This window comes from Schistocerca piceifrons, chromosome 3 (assembly GCF_021461385.2).
Source record: "Schistocerca piceifrons isolate TAMUIC-IGC-003096 chromosome 3, iqSchPice1.1, whole genome shotgun sequence".
NCBI lineage: Eukaryota > Metazoa > Arthropoda > Insecta > Orthoptera > Acrididae > Schistocerca > Schistocerca piceifrons.
In genome coordinates this window covers 785,012,987-785,033,357 of record NC_060140.1, presented here as the reverse complement: position 1 = coordinate 785,033,357, position 20,371 = coordinate 785,012,987, and the positions used below count along the sequence as shown (strand labels likewise).

The 20,371-nt window shown below is 44.6% G+C and overlaps 1 non-coding gene across 1 annotated transcript; it reads right to left on the bottom strand.

Moving 5' to 3' along the window:
* Window positions 1–13,334: 13,334 nt before the first annotated feature.
* On the bottom strand, window positions 13,335–13,409 carry Trnat-ugu. Its single transcript has one exon. It is a non-coding gene; the product is annotated as a tRNA-Thr (tRNA).
* Window positions 13,410–20,371: the final 6,962 nt, after the last annotated feature.

The following is a 20,371-nucleotide window of genomic DNA, read 5'->3' as shown; positions in this document are numbered from 1 at the left end:
AAAACCACTAATTTGCATTAGAACTAGTGTCCAAATCGTTATATCGTCACTTGATTAGCATTACTACTTCTGGAAATATAAACACTCCTTCCCTCTCATTCAGTTAGATACCTGCTCCTGTTTTCTTTTGCTTCCAAATGTTCTAATTTTATAATGCTTCAAATAGACCAGAATAGAATAGTTGACCTGGACAGAGGTTGTTCTTGTATAACCTTTACAGCAGCGCTCCAATTCTCTCTCCCTCGCTCTCTCTCCCTCTCTCTCTCTCTCTCTCACTCTCTCTCTCTCTCTCCTTCCCTCTTTCTGTCCTGGGACTAAAAGCTGCTACACTGTTTCCAGAGGTCTCTCATAGAGCAACGAAAAATTCATGACCAAACTTCCACTGGAATGTACCGTACGGAACAAAGTTCTCCCACACCGTTCGTTGGCAACTGATCTGCGAGTTTTCAGGTAAGCATTACACAACGCGTAGTGTAGAAAAACCAACACTAACAACAGCCACTTCGCTGCTTATACGGATTCAATTTGCAGTACTGGCTGGCAATCACTCAAGGGGACAACTTCAACACACTTGTATCCCGAATGTTGTCTTGAGTGGTCACTAAAATTTTTCTGGGTTTGAGGCCGCATTGTTATCTATAAAATTCAGACGTTTCGGCGACCGTTGCAAAGCTTCTTCCTCAAGAAGGAGCTTTGCAACAGTCGCCGAAACGTCGGAAATTTTGCCGGCCGCGGTGGCCGAGTAGTTCTAGGTGCTTCAGTCCGGAACCGCGCGACTGCTACAATCGCAGGTTCGAATCCTGCCTCGGGCATGGATGTGTGTGATGTCCTTAGGTTAGTTAGGTTTAAGTAGTTCTAAGTTCTAGAGGACTGATGACCTCAGATGATAAGTCCCACAGTGCTCAGAGGCATTTTTTCGTCGGAATGTTATAGATGACAATGCGGCCTCAAACCCAGAAGAATTTTATTGACTGTGACAACTGCCGCAGAAGCGTACGTTTACATTTGTCTTCACTTACTGGATATAGATGTAACAGCGTCGCAAACATTCAGATTGCTTTGCTTGCAGGAATTCGAGTCATCTAGTGTAAATTCTTCTCCAATAACTTGTTGTCAAATAGACGGAAACTTCTGAGTAATTTTATTGACATGTGAAATCTGGGCAATTACTGAACATCAAAGTAAGTACCCGACAGCACGTAATTTCCTGGATATTCTAAGTGAACTTCTTTAAACGGACACAATCACAGTATATAGTCCATTCCTGTCACCTGTTTTGAAATAAATAATGCACTCAGGTAGTCCTCCTTCCACTCCAATGGTTTCACGCAAGTCCGTTAAAACGGATGAAGGACTTTTCAGCAGCAGGCCTTCGCTTTCTTGATATGATCTTCGCATTTTGTGTATATGAAAACCAGTTGTATGGCGCGTCATTGCAACTCCGTTTCGAACTGTGTTCCTTTAACAGGGATTGGACAAAAATTTGGAAACATCACGAGAAATGAATGTGTCAACATAAAAGCAAGTACTAGCCAAGCCTGTACGTGGCACTATTGTATCTGATCACGAACAGCACCTGTGCAATGCCCTCAATCCGTTTAGAGTGTCTATTGTGGTCACAAAAGTATTCTGTACAGTTGTGAGTACATTATGTTGGAGCTAAGTGAATTCGAACGTGGGCAGCTTGTTGATGCTCATATGGTGCGTACTTCCGTAACCAGGGTAGCCAAAGTATTTAGTGTTTCAAGAGACACCACATTAGGATTTATACTGCTCATGGAAAAAATTATACCACCCTCTCATACAGGGTGTTACAAAGAGGTACGGCCAAACTTTCAGGAAACATTCCTCAGACACAAATAAAGAAAAGATGTTATGTGGACAGGTGTCCGGAAACGCTTAATTCCCATGTTAGAGCTCATTTTAGTTTCGTCAATATGTACTGTACTTCCTCGATTCACCGCCAGTTGGCCCAATTGAAGGAAGGTAATGTTGACTTCGGTGCTTGTGTTGACATGCGACTCATTGCTCTACAGTACTAGCATCAAGCACATCAGTACGTAGCATCAACAGGTTAGTGTTCATCACGAACGTGGTTTTGCAGTCAGTGCAATGTTTACAAATGCGGAGTTGGCAGATGCCCATTTGATGTATGGATTAGCACGGAGCAATAGCCGTGGCGCGGTACGTTTCTATCGAGACAGATTTCCAGAACGAAGGTGTCCCGACAGGAAGACGGTCGAAGCAGTTGATCGGCGTCTTAGGGAGCACGGAACATTCCAGCCTATGACTCGCGACTGGGGAAGACCTAGAACGACGAGGACACCTGCAATGGACGAGGTAATTCTTCGTGCAGTTGACGATAACCCTAATGTCAACGTCAGAGAAGTTGCTGCTGTACAAGGTAACGTTGACCACGTCACTGTATGGAGAGTGCTACGGCAGAACCTGTTGTTTCCGTACCATGTACAGCGTGTACAGGCACTATCAGCAGCTGATTGGCCTCCACGGTTACACTTCTGCGAATGGTTCATCCAACAATGTGTCAATCCTCATTTCAGTGCAAATATTCTCTTTACGGATGAGCCTTCATTCCAACGTGATCAAATTGTAAATTTTCACAATCAACATGTGTGGGCTGACGCGAATCGGCACGCAATTGTGCAATCACGCCATCAACCCAGATTTTTTGTGAACGTTTGGGCAGGCATTGTTGGTGATGTCTTGATTGGACCCCATGTTCTTCCACCTACGCTCAATGGAGCACGTTATCATGATATCATACGGGATACTCTACCTGTGCTGCTAGAACATGTGCCTTTACAAGTACGACACAACATGTGGTTCATGCACGATGGAGCTCCTGCACATTTCAGTCGAAGTGTTCGTACGCTTCTCAACAACAGATTCGGTGACCGATGGATTGGCCTCCACGGTCTCGTGACCTCAACCCTCTTGACTTTCATTTATGGGGGCATTTGAAAGCTCTTGTCTACGCAACCCCGGTACCAAATGTAGAGACTCTTCGTGCTCGTATAGTGGACGGCTGTGATACAATACGCCATTCTCCAGGACTGCATCAGCGCATCAGGGATTCCATGCGACGGAGGGTGGATGCATGTATCCTCGCTAACGGAGGACATTTTGAACATTTCCTGTAACAAAGTGTTTGAAGTCATGCTGGTACGTTCTGTTGCTGTGTGTTTCCATTCTATGATTAATGTAATTTGAAGAGAAGTAATAAAATGAGCTCTAACATGGAAAGTAAGCGTTTCCGGACACATGTCCACATAACATATTTTCTTTCTTTGTGTGTGAGAGATGTTTCCTGAATGTTTTGCCGTACCTTTTTTTGTAACACCCTGTATACATCGCGGACTAAAAAGTGTATGGAGTGATCGTGACGGAGGTCGCTGAAGAGAACTGTGACGAAAACTTACAGGACGACAGCTGCAAAAGTCACTTCGGAACTGAATGTCGCACTCAGCACAAAAACAGTGCGAAGGGAGTCCATAAGCAGAAAATAGCAGTGGGAGCAGGAATACCAAAATGCCGTAATAACAAACCGTATCGCAGAGGCCATAAAACATGGAGTATGAGGAGTGGAGGGAAGTCATTCGGGAGGATCAGTCCTGTTTCACATTGTTTCCAACGTCTGGCTGAGTTTGCAAACCCATAGTAAAATAGGGTGGGGATTCGGTGATAATGTGGACAGCCTTATGGTCGCATTCCATAGCCCCATGGTTACTGTGATAGGTCACTTTACTGTCAACGATTACGTGACCATTTTGGCTGATCAGTTCTATCCCATATTGCAGTATTCGTCCTCTAATCGTGACGCTGTGTTCTAAGAAGACAGAGTCTCTGTTCTAATGGCCTGAATTTGCCACACGTGTTGTGAGAATGAGGATGAAATGTCGCATTTTCCCTGGCCACCAGAATCAGAAGGTCTCAATATTTTGAGCCCTTGTGTTCTGCTTTGGAGAAACAGGTGAATCATGGCTATGCAACACTACCATTGTTACCTGCACGTGCAATCGCTTTACAGAAGGAATGGTACAAGGTTCCCTTTGAGATTTGTACTTTGAGAGATTACCGGGCACTCTCACTTCTCATACGGTGGTATGGTGCGTAATGTACTCTGGGAAATTGGTCTTTATTACTTGGTTGCTAAGCCTGGATACGATCGGACTTCATTCATATGATGAAATGATTGACAGTAGTTAATGCTGTTGCTTGTGTGCTCTACTGAAGGAATAGTGGTAAGCTTTACCTGCGTTCAAAGGAAGAGGGTGCCGATTTAAACGACTGCAGAAAAGTGTACGGCGGTTGAGGGCCGATGGGAGCGTTTTTTCGGGGGAACCTGTGTGGAAACATTTGAGGACTGTCTAGTCCCTTGGTCTCATTGTGCAGACACTTTGGACGGCGCCGGTCGGTCGGCGGTCACGTCCAGGTAGGCTGACTAGCGCCAAGGAGTTGCTGCAGGTATGGGCAGAGCATTGATGACCGGCAATAAAGCAGAGGATGGGCCCTTGTCAGGTGGGAAGCTGATTAGACGACTGGGTGTTTCTGCGAATTTCTGTGGGACAGGTCAGTGGCGCTCCGACGCCCAGACTCTGCTACAAAACATATTTGTGAAGGCACAAGGCTTTTAGCGAGTTTATGGCTGTTCTTTGGAAAGATCGAAATGGACACAACAGGGGAGATAATGATATCTTTATGGAGGGCTGTGGTTCCATCCAGGTCATGATTTTAGCAAAAGACACGGCGTACACGTGTGGGAAAAGGCCACGAAGCTGAATCTTTTGTCCTTTTCTCCCAAATAACTTTTAAAGTCGCTGATTGGTCAAATCTGCGTATGTACAGCAAGGGGCGATCTCCCAGCTTCGGGTGCCGGGTTCCAGCTCGTGATTGGCTTGGTCTAACGTGAGAGTAGTCTAAGATGTAAATGTGCTATGTTAGCGAGCTGGCGAGGAACGCTGAGAGAAAGAGATGAGCGGACTCTCGTACTGGCACTTTGCTGGTAAGGAACTGTACGTCTTTACCTAAATGGTGAGACTTGTGCCCTTTGCTAGTGTGCCACTTAGGGCCTGTGCCATTCACCATCTGAAGCGTCAGAGGTACTGCTTCTAGAATCATGCACACAACGAGTGATGTGTGGGTGTACTTATTTGTGTTGAGTCGGCCGTCTAAACATTTGACATACTCCGTCACGCCTAGTGGTGACAGGGAGACGGTTTGGCAGACCAGCAAACGGGTCCACCTACACACTGGAATTCACTGGGGTTTCAGAGGCTCATAGGGAAGTACCTGATTTTCGAATTAGCCGAACGTCTGACCGCGTACTTGTATTTCTTTCGGGCGCCCAATATTAATAACAGATTGCTGCTGAGCTGCAAGAGCCGCAGATCACAAAATTAGTTGACGATTATAAAATGAACAACAGCAACAGCCATGTCACAGAAAACTACACCGTCGCTAGGCGATACAGAAGCCACTGTCTCACGCATGCTCCATCGGTCTCCGCACGGAGCGGATATTTGAATGGGCGCAAGACCACCACAACACGATGGTCGAAGCTTGGTAAAAAATTTCTGGACTGATGAATAACGATATATTTTCGTACATGTCGAATCCCGGCCACAAATCCATCGAGAACCAGTGAGGATCTCCAGGAAACAGTGATGGTGGTGATGGAGATACTTTTGTGCAAGGCGTGTTTACATAGGATGTTACTGGTGGTGATTTGATACACCTACCATCGATATTCACCTACAAACGATACATTAACCTACAAACCCGTACGCCGGCCGGTGTGGCCGAGCAGTTCTAGGCGCTACAGTCTGGAACCGCTACCATCGCAGGTTCGAATCCTGCCTTGTGCATGGATGTGTGTAATGTCTTTAGGTTAGTTAGGTTTAAGTAGTTCTAAGTTCTAGGGGACTGATGACCTCAGAGGTTAAGTCCCATAGTGCTCAGAACCATTTTTTTGAACTTTCCAAAGAACGGCCATAAACTCGCTAAAAGCCTTGTGCCTTCACAAAAACGTTTTGTAGCAGAGTCTGGGCGTCGGATCGCCACTGACCTGTCCCACAGAAATTCGCAGAAACACACAGTCGTCTCATCAGCTTCCTGCCTAACAAGGGCCCATCCTCTGCTTTATTGCAGTAGGAAAGTAACACTAGAACAAACCTCACTCACAGTCTAAGTTGAACAAAGGAGAGACTTATTAGCCATAATTCTAATAACATGTAACCTATCAGATCCAAAACGGCTACGGGACCCCTTCAAAGAGAATATGAGTGATGATGTTTTGTACCAAATCTGACAAGCTCATCCTGAACTGACAATCGAATTCGGCGACGATATCTTCAATGAAACACTCATTCCCATAGAAGATATATCTTTAGCTATAAACAACCAGACCTTAGCACAACATGGATGCAAGCACCACGAAAAGACGCTATCAGTGTGCCAAACTTACAAATTACAAAGGAAACAAGCTACAAGATCAACGAACTACTTCTGCACTTTGCTAACAATAAACCACTTGCCCGCGAAAGGCAAAGGTCCCGAGTTCGAGTCTCGGTCGGGCACACAGTTTTAATCTGCCAGGAAGTTTCAAATTTATTGCTGACGGAAATACGTGCTAAACAATACATCGCACGTGCACTGGAATCATCCGGCATTACAGCCACAGTTACGGAAGGAGGACGAACTGCCCATTCCGACCTCCGACTACCGTTCAATATAGCCGGAGAAAATTCCCAGCATGCAAAATATCAGCAGCTAAAATTACTTCTGGGATGAATGCACAGAGGCACATAAAAAGTCTCTCGAAGCCGTGGACATGACATTACAAGACTTACGAGAAACTCTGAAGTGACGCGAGCAGCTATAGTTATGCTCTCAAGACATATTCGGCAAACCCTTACAGTTTTCCTCAAGGCACCACCAGCTCAAGAGATTAATGCTAGCGTTAACAAATGGTTCAAATGGCTCTGAGCACTATGGGACTTAACTTCTAAGGTCATCAGTCATCTAGAACATATAACTAATTAAACCTAACTAACCTAAGGACATCACACACATCCATGCGCGAGGCAGGATTCGAACCTGCGACCGCAGCGGTCGCGCAGTTCCAAACTGTAGCGCCTAGAACCGGCCGGCTTAGCGTTAACAAATCACATCTCTGCCCATATATGCAAATACTGCGACTAACAAAAAATATGAGAGTTGAACTACGGAAAGACAAAACAACAGCACATTTTGCTCAAACACTTTTACAAAGAGGCGAAGGCACATATCCTGCTGATCAGGCGAGCGGCCTCACTAAACTCGACAGTGACTTCTGCAACATAGCCATTGCAGAAAACGAACTCATCAACCAAATTTATCCAAACATTGTTCACAAATACAAGAATATAGATTGGCTGTTTGAAAGGGAAATTTTGCCAATTAAAAATAATATTGTCGACAATATTAGTTCGAACATTCAAACGAAAATTCCCGGTGAAGAGAGAGTACACAAATTGATTCACACGATGGTAAACATTGAAAAAAGTGTGATTTTCCTTACAGAATTTCGACACTCTTTTGCAAGTACTAGAAAAGCCTTTACACTATCTTTGACTTGAAATTGAACCCCCGATCACACTACTCCGAAATCTCAACTCACCAAAACTATGTAATGGAAGGATGATTGTCGATGGCTGTCGAAGTACATCATTGAAACCAAAATGACGGCTGGAAAACACAAAGGACACACACTATTTATCCGCAGAATACCACTGATCTCTACTGACAGCCACTCTAGTTTAAAAGACTGCAATTTCCAATCAAATTAGCCTATAGTTTTACAATTAACAAAGCGCAAGGACAATAAAATATTGCGACATCAGCCGCAAAGAATCCTGCTCCTGTAACGGTCAACTACACATACCTTGCTCTCGAGTACGAAATTCGAAAAATTTGTACATAAATACAACGGATTTCAAAATGATAAGTGTTGCTTATCAACAAGTATTGGAAATAGTCAGAATATGTTTTCAATAAAATAATTATCTCTTATACTTCAAAAAAATTGTAAATAGTTAGAATGCGTTTTCAATAAAAGTTTTAGCTCTTATACTTTAAAGTGTTTCCTTTCATTCCATATCAACTCCCTGAGCGATTGCGGAGACCCCAGCTAGCGCTCCTTGTAATAAGAAACAGTAACGACATTAATTAGGATATAATTGGTGATCATGATTAAGGTACAGCTCCTCCACGTAATATAATTATTTTATGGCTGCGAAACTTGGTAGATACACCAAAGCGTTAATGGGGGACCTACTTACGTTGGAAAAAAATGATTTCCAATTTTGGCCGCCAAGTGCAAATGTGGTGCTGTACAGCGTAATTTGTGGTCGAAGTCTCTGGTGCCCATACCGAACAAATTGGGTAAGCGGTGGTTAACAATGAAATCAACTTTTGTGACGGCTCCCAAACCCAAGGTCCTCGGCGGTACTTTTGGGGCAGCCACCACAAATTGTATAAAGCGTGGAGCCCTAATCTATCTTATCTTTGTGGTCTTTCCGCGAAATGTAAGTTGGCGGCAGTAAAATTGTACTTCAGTCAGCCTCAGATGCTGGTTCTCTAAATTTCCTCAGTAGCGATTCACGAAAGGAACGCCTCCTTTCCTCTAGAGACTCCCACCCGAGTTCCTGAAGCATTTCCGTAACATTCGCGTGATTATCAAACCTACCATTAACAAATCTAGCAGCCCGCCTCTGAATTGCATCTATGTCCTCCCTCAATCCGACCTGATGGGGATCCCAAACGCTCGAGCAGCACTCAAGAATAGGCCGTATTAGTGTTTTATAAGCGGTCTCCTTTATAGATGAACCACATCTTCCCAAAATTCTACCAACTAACCGAAGACGACTATCTGCCTTCCCCACAACTGCCATTACATCCTTGTCTCACTTCATATCGCTCCGCAATGTTACGCCCAACTATTTAATTGAGGTGACTGTGTCGAGCGCTACACTAATAATGGAGTATTCAAACATTAGAGGGTTCTTTTTCCTATTCATCTGCATCATTTTACATTTATCTATATTTAGAGTTGGCTGCCATTCTTCACACCAATCACAAATCCTGTCCAGGTCATCTTGTAGCCTCCTACAGTCACTCAACGATGACACCTTCCCGTACACCACAGCATCATCAGCACACAGCCGCACATTGCTATCCACCCTATCCAAAAGATCATTTATGTAGATAGAAAACAAAAGCGGACCTACCACACTTCCCGGGGGCACTCCAGATGATACCCTCACCTCCGATGAAGACTCGCCATCGAGGACAACGTACTGGGTTCTATTACTTAAGAAGTCTTCGAGCCACTCACATACTTGGGAACCAATCCCATATGCTCGTACCTTAGTTAGGAGTCTGCAGTGGGGCACCGAGTCAAACGCTTTCCGGAAGTCAAGGAATACGGCATCCATCTGATACCCTGCATCCATGGTTCGCAAGATATCATGTGAAAAAAGGGCGAGATGCGTCTAGCAGGAGCGATGCTTTCTAAAGCCGTGCTGATTCGTGGACAGCAACTTCTCTGTCTCAAGGAAATTCATTATAGTCGAACTGAGAATATGTTCGAGAATCCTGCAACGAACCGATGTTAAGGATACTGGTCTGTAATTTTGAGGATCCGTCCTTCTACCCTTCTTATATACAGACGTCACCTGCGCTTTTTTCCAGTCGCTCGGGACTTTACGTTGTACAAGAGATTCGCGATAAATGCAAGCTAAGTAAGGGGCCAGTGCAGTAGAGTACTCTCTCTAAAACCGAATTGGAATCCCATCAGGACCTGGCGATTTAATTATTTTAAACCCATTCAGCTGCTTCACAACCCCACGGATGTCTATCACTATGTCCTCCATACGGGAATCTGTACGAGACTCAAACGGCGGTATGTTTGTACGATCCTCCTGCGTGAAAGATTTCTCAAATGTTAAATTTAAAATTCCAGCTTTCGTTTTGCTGTCTTCCGTTGCCAGGCCAGACTGATCACTGAGTGACTAGATTGAATCCTTCGACCCGCTTACCGATTTTACGTAAGACCAGAATTTCCTTGGGTTTTCAGCAAGATCTTTTGCTAAGGTATGACGGTGGTAGTGGTTGAGTGCTTCGCGCATTGCTCTTTTTACAGCAGCACGAATCTCTATTAACTTTTGCCTGTCCTCATTCTCCCGATCTTTCTTGTACCGCAAGTACAGCTGCCTTTGCTTCCTTAGCATTCTTCGAATTGCGCTGTTAAACCACGGTAGGTCTTTTCCGCCGGCCGAAGTGGCCGAGCGTTTCTAGGCGCTACAGTTTGGAACCGCGCGACCGCTACGGTCGCAGGTTCGAATCCTGCCTCGGGCATGGAAGTGTGTGGTTTCCTTAGGTTAGTTAGGCTTAAGTAGTTCTACGTTCTAGGGGACTGATGACCTCAGAAATTAAGTCCCATAGTGCTCAGAGGCATTTGAACCATTTGGGTCTTTTCCGCCCGTAACCCACTTTTTCTGCACATACTTGTCCAATTCGTAATTTACAATGTGTTTAAAATTTGACCATAATTCTTCCACGTCCATCGTACCGGAAGTAAATGAAGTCGATTCATTTACTAAGTGGGATGCTATCAACTGCTTATCTGCTCTTTCTAGTAAGAATACTCTCCTAGCCTTCTTGACCGACTTTTTTACTTTCGTAACCATAGTCGTAATGAGAACATCATGATCACTAACCCCTGTCTCAACACCGACACCGTCGATGAGGTCTGGTCTGTTCGTGGCTACCAGATCTAAAATATTTCCATTGCGCGTTGGCTGTCGGTTTATCTGCTCAAGACAGTTTTCGGATAATGTGTTCAAAAGTAATTCACACGACGGCTTGTCTGTACCACCTGTAATGAATCCATAGACATGCCAGTCTATACTAGGTAGGTTAAGTCCCCTCCGACTAATATAGCATTATCTGGGTACTATTGCGATACAGAACGTAGACTCCCTTTGAATGTCTGTTGGCCGAAAAATAATTAATGACAAGAATTGCGCCAGCTAGAATGAAGAGATAACTTATCTTTATTTCTGACGAAACGTGCACCAGCAATACAAGTCCAAGTAATATCCAAGAGTTATCCGTGTACTGAGCCTAGTCGAATACAATAGCAAATATCACACTGCAAGGGCTCCGCTATAAACTCCACGAAAGGCTAGCAATACACAATCGACAATAGACTGTCCGTCTCGGGGCCAGCCCTCCTCCTTATATGCAAAAGGCAGAGGGCGCTGCGGACCCGAGCTCAGCCATGGCGCGACCTCTTCCGTCGGCGGTAACGCCCTGAAATGCCGACGGCCGCGACGGGAGCTGTGGCCAGCGAGGTCAAGGTCAGGGCGCGCGTGCACGAGTTGGTTGGTTGGTTGGGTCCGTGGATACAACATCAACATTATGCTTTCATCAATTATTTGACTTTTTCTGACCACGTCCTATTCCTAATTCATTACATGCGGTAACATTTCTATTCATCTTTCTTGCAATCACAGAGCCAGATTTGCACCTGGAGGCCAAAATGGGAACTAATTGTTCTCCACCGTAAATCGGTTCCGCATTAACGCGTTAGAGCATCTACCAAGTTTCGCTGCCATACGATAGCAGCAGCCTATGGTGGACCTCTGTGAGTAGCTACAGTTTAATTATAGCCAGCCGGTATTACTATATAAAAATACTAAATGACAAAGCCTGCTCTGCCTAGGTATTCAATTTGCCAATTTTCTAATAGAAACAGAAACATAAAGTGAACATTGTCGCCAATGACTTACAGGTGTATGAAACTCTAGAATTTTCCAAATCTATTACACTCTGTGGTAAAAATTGAGATAATTAACTAAGATCAGATCTTGTGCGACTCTCACAGTGAAAAGGCTGCATTTTGACGACGACATGTACTCATGTCAGATAGTTTTATACTCTGACAGAATGTAACTTTGCAGAGTTACTTGAAAATGGCCATAAGGCCGAAATTGCAATAGTAACAATAAATATTTTATACAGTCAACGGCGTCTATGATGTCTTTTAAGAAGACCATAGTGTTTGGCGCATGGCTCTGTAGCACCGTACTGCATCTGCAGCAGCAACCTGGCAGCACAGTAACACAGCGATATGTAAATCGGGTACTTGAAGGACAGCTCCGAGACAGAAGCGCTGTAACGTACATTCCTCTGACCCCGAACTACACAAGCTGCGACTTAAGTAGCGTCAAGCGGAAGCTCATGGGAGAGCGGAGTGGAGGTCTGTTGTGTGTTCTGGGGAAAGATAGTTCTGCCTCGTTACCAATGAGGTCCGTGTGTTGGTTAGGAAGAGGCCAGTTGAGGACTGCCACCCAACCTGTCTGCTTGCTAGAAATTTGGGAATTTGTGATAAGGACTGTGGGACCAAATTGCAGAGGTCATCCGTCCCTAGGCCTGCACACTAATTAATCTAACTTAACCTAACTTACACTAAGGACAACACACTCACCCATGCCCGAGGGAGGACTCGAACCTCCGACGGAGGGAGCCGCGCGAACCGTGACAAGACGCCCAAGACCACGCGGCTACCACGCGCGGCTGCTTGCTAGACACACTGTACCTACAGCTGGAGTTACCGTCTGGGGTACTATTTCATATGGCCGCAAGGGGTCTCTCGTGGTTATGTCACAACACCCTTACTGTAAAATTGTACGTCCACCTGATGATTCGACCTGTTGCGCTGCCATTCACGAACAGCATTCTAGGGAGTCTTTTCCAACAGGACAGCGATGAAACTCAAGATGCTCTACAGAATGTCGACATGTTACCTTGGCTTGCTCCATCACCAGACTGGTCTCCAGTTGAGCACACACGGGACGTCATCGGACGACAACACCAGCGCCATCCACAAACAGCATTAACCGTCCCCATATTGACCGACCAAGTACAACAGGCACCGAACTCCATCCCACAAACTGTCATCCGGCACCTGTAGAACACAATGCATGCGCGTTCACTTCCTGGGGCATTGTCATCGACAACATGACAACGCACGAAGTGATTTCCGACATACTCATCTCTTCTTATTTTAGAAACCTCGCAATTACGTAGCCTGTGATCTTGCACTGTTCATCATTTAAATGTGTACGTATGAAGACAGTAACTTGTTCTCGAAAGAACAGTTACTGTTGATGACTGTGCAGCTTTTCCCTGGAATAAATGATAACTAAGTGACAACCTCAGCTGCCGACAGGTGTTGTTATTATACCTCGATGTGGACAGCTGAAAATGTGTGCCCCGACCGGGACTCGAACCCGGGATCTCCTGCTTACATGGCAGACGCTCTATCCATCTGAGCCACCGAGGGCACAGATGAATAGCGCGACTGCAGGGACTTATCCCTTGCACGCTTCCCGTGAGACTCACATTCCCAACTGTCCACAATTCTACATATATTTTGTACCAAAAAAATGGCTCTGAGCACTATGGGACTCAACTGCTGAGGTCATTAGTCCCCTAGAACTTAGAAGTAGTTAAACCTAACTAACCTAAGGACATCACACACATCCATGCCCGAGGCAGGATTCGAACCTGCGACCGTAGCGGTCTCGCGGTTCCGGACTGCAGCGCCAGAACCGCGCGGCCACTTCGGCCGGCTATATTGTACCTTATGGACGTTTGCCCACCCACTCATTACTCGCGCACGCTTTGGCGATTCCCGTAAGAGTTTGGGCATCCTGTGCGCGAGTAATGAATGGGTGGGCAAATGTCCATAAGGTACAATACATATGTAGAATTGTGGACAGTTGGGAATGTGAGTCTCACGGGAAGCGTGCAAGGGGTAAGTCCCTGCAGTCAAGCTATTCATCTGTGTCCTCGGTGGCCCAGATGGATAGAGCGTCTGCCATTAAAGTAGGAGATTCCGGGTTCGAGTCCCGGTCGGGGCACACATTTTCAGCTGTCCATATCGAGGTATAACAACAACACCTGTCGGCAGCTGAGGTTGTCACTTAGTCATCATTTATTTAAATATTTTACCTGGACAAATCTATTCCCGAATTTCCATTAGCCTACATTAATAATTTTTTGGTTTTGCGATTTTTTTTTTTTCACCAGTGCAGTTGGAGATATACTTACGCCAGCTACAAACTTGATGGGTAATGCGCATGTGTCAAAAGGGCGTATCTGTCCTTTCACAGACACCGAACTTGCGAAACAAAGTGTCTCAAGCAGCAACTCGTTCCACCATTGTGTTTCCTTGTTCCCAGGCACCTTCCCTCCTCCCCCCCCCCACCCCCCCACCCACCCCTCAAGTTAAAATTTTTTTCGTTTTCTTTTTGTGCCTGTCTTTCTGTCTGTGTCTCTCTTTTTTTGCAGCCTCTTCGCATTTAGAGCCGCTGGCAAACAAAGGCGACGGCTGCTAAGCAGTGCTGGAAAGAAGACAAGCTGCTAATGCCGGAGCAGAGAGGGTGGTGAGAGCAACAGCGGTCGTCTAGAAATAAGACCGCCCTCGCGTCTGGCGGGCGAGGTAAAGGCCGTCTTACAAAACGACGTCCCGTCTGCAGAGAGCTGTGACGTGTAGGCCGGCGCAGCAGCGCGTTGCTCTGCTGCGGTGTGCTGTAGTTACGGCAGAGGAGCGACGCGGAAACAGGCGGGGGGGGGGGGGGGGGGGCGATGCGGTCTCCTGTAAAAGTGTTTACCCGCCTTCTGAGGGGGCGCTGAAAGCGGCCACTGTGTGGCATTCCGCGCTCACAACGCCCCGGGCCACTTTCGCTCGCCGACGCGCGCGTCGTTTGTTTTTATGGCAAAGCCGCAAACATTTCCTCGCTTAGACTGTCGAACGCTCTCCGGGTTCCAGATTTTCGGGACCGACAGCTACTATCGTAATTCAGAGGCGTCCCCGTTACAGGACAACGGCAATTATTTCTGACGTATGCGACTGAACCAGAGAGATGAGTTACAGTAAAGAGGCTGCAGCGCCCCGAGAGAGAAGCAGGTTGATGTCCCGACTCGTATCAATGAGGTAAAGAAAAAATAAAGAACACTCCTCCGGGCAGTTTGGGGTCCGCAGCCTAGATATTTCGTGAAAACGTCGGGATAAAATCATGACAAATGACTCCTACTAACATGTAATTCAATTATCATTGCCTTGTAATTGAATAATTACACTATTGCAACGGTTACATAACAAATTAATCATAGGTTTGTACCCGTGTCTAGCGGTAGCGTCTTTGATTCATAATCAAAAATCTCTTCAGTCCCGGGTTCGATCCCCGCCACTGCCTAAATTTTGATAAGTAATCGGCATTGGCGGCCGAAGACTTCCGGCATAAGAAGTCAGCCTCATTCTGCCAACGGCCTTGTCAAAGAGGGCGGAAGAGCGGATATAGGTTCACGGCACTCTCTTGTCCTAGGGGTGGGAAATTGCCCCTAAAGGCGGAAGAATCAGCAATGATCAACGACATGAGGATGCAGAAGGCAATGGAAACCACTGCATTAAAGACACGTAATGTGCATCCACATGACATGTGGCCTGTAATTGAAGAAGTGTCATGATGATCCCTCCATTGGCAAAAGATTCCGGAATAGTCCCCCATTCGGATCTCCGGGAGGGGACTGCCAAGGGGGAGGTCACCATGAGAGAAAGATTGAATAATCAACGAAAGGATAATGTTCTACTAGTCGGGGCGTGGAATGTCAGAAGCTTGAACGTGGTAGGGAAACCAGAAAATCTGAAAAGGAAAATGCAAAGGCTCAATCTAGATATAGTAGGGGTCAGTGAAGTGAAGTGGAAGGAAGACAAGGATTTCTGGTCAGATGAGTATCGGGTAATATCAACAGCAGCAGAAAATGGTATAACAGGTTTAGGATTCGTTATGAATAGGAAGGTAGGGCAGAAGGTGTGTTACTGTGTACAGTTCAGTAACCGGGTTGTTCTAATCAGAATCGACAGCAGACCAACACCGACAACGATAGTTCAGGTATACATGCCGACGTCGCAAGATGAAGATTAACAGACAGAGAAAGTGTATGAGGATATTTAAAGGGTAATGCAGTATGTAAAGTGGGACGAAAATTTAATAGTCATGGGCGACTGGAATGCAGTTGTAGGGGAAGGAGTAGAAGAAAACGTTACAGGAGAATATGGGCTTGGGAAAAGGAATGAAAGAGGAGAAAGACTAATTGAGTTCTGTAACAAGTTTCAGCTAGTAATAGCGAATACCCTGTTCAAGAATCACAAGAAGACGAGGTATACTTGGAAAAGGCCGGGAGATACGGGAAGATTTCAATTAGATTACATCATGGTCAGACAGAGATTCCGAAATCAGATACTGGATTGTAAGGCGTACCCAGGAGCAGATATAGACTCAGATCACAATATAGTAGTGATGAAGAGTAGGCTGAAGGTCAAGACATTAGTCAGGAAGAATCAATACGCAAAGAAGTTGGATACGGAAGTACTAACGAATGACGAGATACGTTTGAAGTTCCCTAACGCTATAGATACAGCAATAAGGAATAGCGCAGTAGGCAGTACAGTTGAAGAGAAATGGACATCTCTAAAAAGGGCCATCACAGAAGCTGGGAAGGAAAACATAGGTACAAAGAAGGTAGCTGCGAAGAAACCATGGGTAACAGAAGAAATACTTCAGTTGATTGATGAAAGGAGGAAGTACAAACGTGTTCCGGGAAAATCAGGAATACAGAAATACAGGTCTCTGAGGAATGAAATAAATAGGAAGTGCAGGGATAGCTAAGACGAAATGGCTGCAGGAAAAATGTGAAGACATCGAAATAGATATCATTGTTGGAAGGACAGATTCAGCATACAGGAAAGTCAAAACAACCTTTAGTGACATTAAAAGCAAGGGTGGTAACATTAAGAGTGCAACGGGAATTCCACTGTTAAATGCAGAGGAGAGAGCAGATAGGTGGAAAGAATACATTGAAAGCCTATATGAGGGTGAAGATTTGTCTGATGTGATAGATGAAGAAACAGGAGTCGATTTAGAAGAGATAGGGGATCCAGTATTAGAATCGGAATTTAAAAGAGCTTTGGAGGACTTACGGTCAAATAAGGCAGAAGGGATAGATAACATACCATCAGAATTTCTAAAATCATTGGGGGAAGTGGCAACAAAACGACTATTCACGTTGGTGTGTAGAATATATGAGTCTGGCGACATACCATCTGACTTTCGGAAAAGCATCATCCACACAATTCCGAAGACGGCAAGAGCTGACAAGTGCGAGAATTATCGCACAATCAACTTAACAGCTCATGCATCGAAGCTGCTTGCAAGAATAATATACAGAAGAATGGAAAAGAAAATTGAGAATGCACTAGGTGACGATCAGTTTGGCTTTAGGAAAAGTAAAGGGACAGGAGAGGCAATTCTGACGTTACGGCTAATAATGGAAGCAAGGCTAAAGAAAAATCAGGACACTTTCATAGGATTTGTCGACCTGGAAAAAGCGTTCGACAATATAAAATGGTGCAAGCTGTTCGAGATTCTGGAAAAAAGTAGGGGTAAGCTATAGGGAGAGACGGGTCATATGCAATATGTACAACAACCAAGAGGGAATAATAAGAGTGGACGTTCAAGAACGAAGTGCTCGTATTAAGAAGGGTGTAAGATAAGGGTGTAGCCTTTCGCCCCTACTCTTCAATCAGTACATCGAGGAAGCAATGATGGAAATAAAAGAAAGGTTCAGGAGTGGAATTAAAATACAAGGTGAAAGGATATCAATGATACGATTCGCTGATGACATTGCTATCCTGAGTGAAAGTGAAGAAGAATTAAATGATCTGCTGAACGGAATGAGCAGTCTAATGAGTACACAGTACGGTTTGAGAGTAAATCGGAGAAAGATGAAGGTAATGAGAAGTAGTAGAAACGAGAACAGCGAGAAACTTAACATCAGGATTGATGGTCACGAAGTCAATGAAGTTCAGGAATTCTGCTACCTAAGCAGTAAAATAACTAATGACGGACGGAGCAAGTAGGAGATCAAAAGCAGACTAGCTATGGCAAAATAGGCATTTCTGGCTAAGAGAAGTCTACTAATATCAAATACCGGCCTTAATTTGAGGAAGAAATTTCGGAGGATGTACGTCTAGAGTACAGCATTGTATGGTAGTGAAACATGGACTGTGGGAAAACCGGAACAGAAGAGAATCGAAGCATTTGAGATGTGGTGCTATAGACGAATGTTGAAAATTAGGTGGACTGATAAGGTAAGGAATGAGGAGGTTCTACGCAGAATCGGAGAGGAAAGGAATATGGAAAACACTCACTGATAAGGAGAAGGGACAGGATGATAGGTCATCTGCTAAGACATGAGGGAATGACTTCCATGGTACCAGAGGGAGCTGTAGGAGGCAAAAACTGTAGAGGAAGACAGAGATTGGAATACGTGAAGCAAATAATTGACGACGTAGGTTGCAAGTGCTACTCTGAGATGAAGAGGTTGGCACAGGAGAGGAATTCGTGGCGGGCCGCATCAAACCAGTCAGTAGACTGACGACCAAAAAAAAAAAAAAAAAAAAATGCTCCATGGACCTAATACTCTTCGCGCCTTTTACTTCATTTCCTTTGTGACGCGTATTTGCTCACGTATTTGCTAAACACTAATCTTTTTAAGTTCGTTGGATTATTTTCGAAGCACCTGTGACTTTCGCTTTCTGTAACTTCGAGCATGTTTACGACTCATGTCACACAACAGCTTTCATTATTTATTTAGCGAGAGTGGGCACTCGCCCGCTCCTGTAATTTCACGATACTGACCTAGAAGGTACTTATTACAAAACTTTCATTCGTAGCAATCATTTCCTGCGATTCCGCACATGTAGCATTGATGAGAGCGATGGGAAATATTGATATTTAAACATTGTTCCTACAGTTTGAAATAATAATTTAGAATTTTCTCCTGCTTCTGTTTGTTGCTATTCAACATTTTTCCTCGATTGTTATGATTACTTTTTTCTGTCTGAGGTTCTTAGCCTTAGCCTTCGGTTTTGACAGAAGAACAACATTTTTCATGTATAATTCGTTGAGGACCATGTATTTAATCAGAGTGAAGCCGTAATTTTTGATCTTTTAATCAAAATATTTTCATCCATATTCATCCTAACAATCTAAAAAGTACATATTTTTATAACGAAATATGCATTCCATTTCGGTATCAAAGTAGTATAGTCAAAGCGCACGTGAGTTATTTCACAGACAAAAAGTTTTGTGTAAGTCCTATGAAATATAGATTTTGACGGACTTTAGAGTCACTATACATTCTCAGAATCAATGAGTTATAGCAAAAGTGACAAGTATAGAACGACCATGTTACAGAAAATACGATTATACTCTGTTTTGGGTCCCAGTAGTGCTCTGTAAGCTCTTCACAAAGACGCCCGGGTCATTTCTCCAGCTTACGACGTTTTCACGTAACGATCATAGGCACACGCCTACGCTGGTACAGTGACGTCATATGCGAAACAAACACTGTTCGAAAAACAAGAGTGGTAGTATTGCACGGTTAAATCGCCTATTTAATGTGATTTGGAAGTCCGTATGCATAAATTCCACTGTCTCCAGAGGGCAGACTAGCTACTATTTCACGCGAAAATGTGTGATTTCGCCCAAGGATATACAAGCTCACAGGAGTGCACTACGACTCGTAATACCAACTGAGGAGCTACCTGAGAGAGAAGTAGCGACTCCAAGATCTAGAAAACCAACAGCGGCTGAGAGGGCGGTGCCTCTCCATACCACATCCAAGTAACGCCATTGGCAGAGGATGACACGGTCGTTGTTCGGTCCCTATTGACTCCTCGAGGCCAAAATGCTCAGCTTAGTAATGTAGAGGTGTGCGATACCATTTTAGTTTTATCAAAGAGTAGTATCAGTATTATTTCTCATTCTAAAGTATTGCTCAGACTGCTGATTGGAGGACTATATGGCATGTTTGAAATATTGTTTGGGAGGCATCATTCGGATTTAGAAGAATAAAAGGAACAATAGATGCTACTTGCCTGTTAAGAATCCTAGGGGAATGCTACGTTGAGAAAGAGAGAGAAATTCGTGCTTTTTTTATTGGTTTGGAAAAAGCTTTCGAGAGAGTACAATGGAACAAGATGATGGATATTTTGAAGAGGAAAGGAGTAGATTATAGCTAGAGACGATTGGTACAGAACCAATATTTACAACAGAAAGTAGGAATAAGCACTGCAGATGCCATATCTGGAGAACGTAGCATTGGAAGGGGCGTTAGACAAAGTTGTTGCATCTCCCATTTATTGATCAGCGTATACCTCAAAGAGAGTGTTGCGAAA